Raw genomic sequence first — 6,011 nt, forward strand, 5'->3', positions numbered from 1 at the left:
TAAATATAAAATTTTGGTAAATAAAATAAAGCTTGTAGCTATTTAATTATAAATTGATACCATAGAACATATCAAGCAAGTAATTAAAGAGCCAAGTTTATAAAGAAGGCATAGAATTGGACATCAATTTACTCAAGAATCATTATTTAAATTGAAGGTTAGAAGGGGTGATTTCTTGACATCAATTGAAGAAATATATTTTAAAAAATACTTATTAAATATAATAAGGTATTTGTCTTAATTCTTAATGAAATTAAATGTATGGATCCTAATATTATAATACCTATAGTAATCTTTATAATACCACATGTTTCATGGAATTTAAAGTCTATACCTATGCATAGAGTTTGTTTTTAAAATTGATAGAATTATTAAAAGAAAAGGTAAAGATGGATATTTTGGAACCTTAAATTGCTCCCTATTCTAATAGATGGTTCACAATATCAAAGAAATCAAAGGCATTAAGGTTAATTCAGGATATGCAATCAACAAACAAAATGACTATTTGAAACATGGAATCATGACTTATAGTAGATGAAGTGGCAGAGAAATTTGCAGATCATGCCATTTATTCTATTAGAGATTTGTATGCTACATATGACCAATTTCAATTAGCTAAATAGAGTAGAAATTTAACAACCATAAAGACTTCTTTGGATTTGATGGAGATGTGTACCTTATCTCAAGGTACAACTAACTCAGTAGCTGATATATAAAATGCTATGAATCAAATATTAAAAGAATTTGTACTTAAAAATCTATTCTATTTTTGGATAATATACCTATAAAAAGAGATAGAAAAAAGACAAAGATGAAACTATGGAAGTTGAAGGTTATAAAAAAAATTTCAAGAGGCATATTGAAGTTGTAACTAGAATATTAGAGAGATTAGAGTCCATTAATCTTACATTAACTTTATAAAAATCAAGCTTTGGATTTGATAGGATTCTAATGGTGGGATACATATATGGTAGATACAACAAGAAACAAAATCTTAATAGAATTGATGCTATATCTAGAATAAAGGCTTGTAAAAGTATTACAGAGATGAAAAAGTTTTTAAAGACATGTCTATTCTATTATATTTAGGTGTCTCACTTTGCTCATATCTTAGAGCTATTATACAAGTTATTAAGAAAAGATAAGAGATTTTTTTGAGAATAAGAACAAAAGATAGCTATAAAAAAATCTAAAGAAGATGTTAAATTTACCACTTGTGCTTAGACAAGTAGATTATTAATGTGGAAGATCAATGGTTGTAACAATGGATACAAGTCCTATAACAATTGGATGGACTATTGAATAAGATGATGTGGAAGAGAAAAGATTTGCTATAAGATTTAGAACTAGGATTTTTATACAAAGACAAAGGATTTATCCACAAGTTAAAAGAGAGCTTTAGAAAGTACTCACCATTCTAAAGGTTGAGAGGAATTTGATTGGAGCATGTATGGTTTTGAAAATAGATTGTTTGTAATTACTTAGAATGATAATTAATTGCACTACTCCAAAAATTCCCATGTTAAGATGGATAGCTTATATAAGAACATTAAATCTTATTTTAGTACATATTACTAGTAAAGAAAACTTGGTGGTAGATATGTTGTTCAGAGCTAGGTATACCTTTGAAGAAGAGATGATGGTAGATAAAAGAGGTGAAGATCAAGAAGTGAAGAGCTATGGAAATTCATTTACTACTAGTAGAATGGATTTTGGTGATGATTTTCAAAATTTCTATAAAGATTTGTATGAAGGTAAATCAATACATGTTGGAACTTATTTGAATACAATAAAGAAGCAAGAAGGATGAATAAACCTTCAAAGATATTAGATACTAATCCTATGGTTATTTACTTGAAGATGGATTTTTAAAGAAGACGCCAAAAAAAGTGACAAAATTCTATTGAAGATAGTAAGAGACCTTGAAACTAAATTCAAAGTTTTAAAAGAATATTTTGATACAATTTAAGCAAGACATAAGGATATTTGGCCTACATATACCAAGATCACAAAAAGATATTGGTAGAAAGGCTTATACAAGGATGTAAAAGTAATTGTAAGCTTATACATAAAGTATCAATTATTATATAAGGTAAGATGTAGAGATGGATTATATCCTTCTTGTCTACCTTCTATATACCTCCAATAGGTAATTGATTTGATAGCTATGTCATTAAGACTTTGAGGTATAAAATACTTAATTTTAGTAAAAAAAGAGCTATCAAATTATATTGAAGGAAGGGCTTTGAGAACCAAGACTATAGAAACAATATGGAGATTTATATTAGAAGACATCTTGAGTAGATATGATAGCACTCGGTGTCGTGTTGTGACACGACTATATGGTGAAAATATGACAAAAAAATGATATTTTAATTAATATTCTATTATCATGGTTCAACAAGCATTCAATATATTTTACAAGGCTTTTATAAAAGCCTCTAATCCTATTTTCTTCACTTAATAGCTAGTAGATAAAAACTAGTTAGTAATTTTACCTTCTAGGATGTAGTAACTTTTTTATTGCCTTAGAAAGGCCATAAAATGGTAAAAAAAGGATAAAAAGGATAATTTATTAGCATGGTTGATACTAGGGTTAAGTTGAGGGTAGGATCGGGCTATAAAACCACTAGGATAGATTAGATTGATATCCGGGGGTCGGCCGGATATGAGACAGGGTCGAAATCCGACCTCCAGCTACTAAAACGGCCGCCTAGGGCAAAATACGGGGGTTTTTTCAGATCGGATTTTTGGATCAAAGAGCTAGCTTCAAGCTCTTTTCAAGGTCACTAGTTTGGTTTCATTAGGGTTTGTAAGGGGAGAGCAATTGCTACTCAAAGTTAGTGTTTATTTTGGTGTTTCGGATTTTATATTAAACATTGATGGTTTGCATTCTCAGTCGGTTTGTGCAAGTCGTGTAGCATCTATGGGTCAAAATTTGGTATTGTTTGGATAGTTGGGTGTGCTAAATGTAGACAAAATTTTTTGTTAATCTAACAATGAAATCAAGAGATATTTGGGTTTTAGTACAAAAGGTTGTCGGAAGTTGGCAGTCTAGGGTTGGATAGGATTTCTGTGATATTTGAAGATCTACTAGTTGGATTGACGTAATTTTTGGCTTGGTAATAGAAGATTTGGAGATCAAGTGGCTATTCAATTTTGAGCTAGAGTTAACGGTTGACAAAGGAGAAATCACTTCTGGAGTTTCTACATCAAATTTCAAGGTTGCGACCGAGTGTCATCAGTGCGGTTTTTGGGCGTTTTCTTGCAATTTGTAAGTTGGGTTGGGCTGAAATTTTCTGAGCATATAGAAGGCTTACACTGGTATTTGGGTGCAAAATTTCACACTAAGTGGACGGTTGGATCAAAAGTTACAGCTTGTCAAAGCTCACTAGCTAGGGTTAGGGCTTGTTAAGAAAAACAAAAACAACTTAATTATAAAAGAAATAAAGCAATTGGAATATTGTATGGTTGAAATGACTATGAGGAGTGTTTTTAAATACTTGGAAATTGATATTTCGATTATATTCTTCATACATGGATAAAATCTATTAGGATTTCTTTGTTATTTGCAAAAACAACTATACCTTCCACAGCCAAATACCCAGTGTATTCCCGAACAAGACAACACGTAGTACAACATCGGAGGATGAGAGCTGATATAAGAGAATTGGATGCTATTGAAGCAAGAAATTTTTTCAATAGGTATGGAGTTTAACTAAAGTTTATTATTTCTTATAATCTTAAAGCCAATAAAAAAAGTGAAAGAAATCATCTTCTTATCATGTATATATTAATTAAAGCATATAAGAATAAGTCAATTTAATGGTCTAAATTGCTTTCATTTGCTTTATAGACTAATAGGACTATTTATAATATTATGATTAGATATATACCCATGGAGTTAATGTTAGGACAAAAACCTATAATGCCATCTAAAAAAACCTATTGTACATAGATTTTTCAATCTTAAAAAGATAATATTAATAGAAAAATATTATTAGAGCTTTGGATCTAATAATTAGAAGGATTACCTAAAGACCTAAAAATTACAATTAAGAGGTTAAAAGAAGCAAGATTGAAAAATAAAAAAAGGTTTGACAAAATTCATAGGTTGAAGCCTAAGCCTATAGAGATTGAAAATAGAGTTCTAATTTATGATAGTAACTTTGAACATCACCATAGCATTATAAAGAATTTTGAAAAAAAATAGTCAGAACCATATGTAGTAGTTACAATCCATAGTAATGCCACATATACCGTATATGAGTTAAATTAAACTATCATTAAAATTCCAATAGTAGAAAAAAAATAAAGGCTTTCAAGAGAAGAGATGGAAGATTCAAAATGGAAGATCTTGAAGAATTCATGCTTTAATATTTGGACTAGAAATCTAAAGTAGAATAACCTATGAGTGATTTATTGAAATCATAAGACAATGAGGAGGAGTAGCACGTTGTCATATGGCATGATTTTCCATCTAAGAATATACTGGATACCTAGCTATAGAGAGTTTAATTTTAACTAATAGGAAAAATTTCAATATATGATGTATTCTTATTATAGAGGCCAAAAAAATATAATAATATCAAACGATATATTATAAATAAAATCCTTTTATATTTAAGAAGCTTTATACATAAGGCTTTTTAAAGCATCTAAAAATGCATTAACATCCTTTGTTATATGAAGTCATAATTAAATCATTTGCTAGTAAGTTTGATTTCTCATAAGCTCAAAGAAAATCCATAATTATCTTACTTATATCTATCTTAATATCACAATTTTTCCATAGCTCCATATTTTAATCTTTAACATATATTTAAAGTCTTGGCTTCCAAAAATTCCTTTATTTTGCATAAAATGTCCAAATTATAGCAAATCCTTTCAAAATATTTTTCTTTAAAAAAGGATTTTTTCTCCCTAAATTTTAAAAATTTATATTTCTTGATCCAATAATTTAATTTCTTTAAAAAAATTTAGATAATTTAGAATTTTTTCTAAAGCTTTACCACAAAAAAATTGAACTATAAATCTACTATAGATTGTTTAGAATCTTGAAAATCCTACCAAATGCTATAAATCCTAATTTATAAATACTTGAATATTATTTTCTCCATGTCTCAAAAATCCAAATTTCAAATTCTAAAAAATTTGTGCATAAAATTAATTAATATAATAATATATATTTTTAAAAAAACTTAGCTAAAATCTTGTCAAATTTCTCAAGATATAGCTTAAAACACAACTACTAATAAATCAGATCACTTATTGCCCTTAGATTACAAGCACTAACTTCAACTTCTTATTATTCCTTTAATGAAATTTAGTGATTTAGTGCAACCAAAAAAGTGCTCTTTTCAACCTTAGTTGCCGATCCTTCATTGCATTCTGTATATATACGTTGTGTCTAAAAGAATGACAACAGATATAAAATCAATACCTTAACTTTGAGGTTTAGGTTTTTGTGCAATGCATGGTACACCATGTCAGGGACAAGAACTCGATGAAAGCTAAAGAGTAAGTGAGACTTTTCTCAAAAAGAAATAGGACAAAATAGAAATATGTATATTAAGAAAGAAACTGGAATGGCTATTGCCAAAATACAAGAAAACTAGAGACCCTTGAAACTAGACTAGAAGCAAGAAATGAGTTGACAAGAGTGAAGAGGGCTTCACTCTTGCCTCTATATATACTATCTAACTAGAAGCCACGTGGCGATGTTCTATAAGACCTCCAATATATGTTGACTTTCTAGGCCACATGCCTTTGCTTGCAAGGCAAGTTTTCTATGGATGGACCACGTAGTTAGCTTGTTCTTTAAGCTTCCAACATGCGTGGCACATGGCTAACTTGTTGACCAAGTTTCTAACCTAAAAGTCAACTATAGACTCCTATAAAGTCAAAGCAGCGTCTATGAAGCTTCTAAGAAGCTTCTCTAGAAGATATTACACAATTAACCTACTTTTACATACTTTTATCTATTCATATAGGTAATTATATGTATGTCC

This window comes from Physcomitrium patens, chromosome 11, assembly GCF_059467195.1.
Source record: "Physcomitrium patens ecotype Gransden chromosome 11, ASM5946719v1, whole genome shotgun sequence".
NCBI classification, from domain to species: Eukaryota; Viridiplantae; Streptophyta; class Bryopsida; order Funariales; family Funariaceae; genus Physcomitrium; species Physcomitrium patens.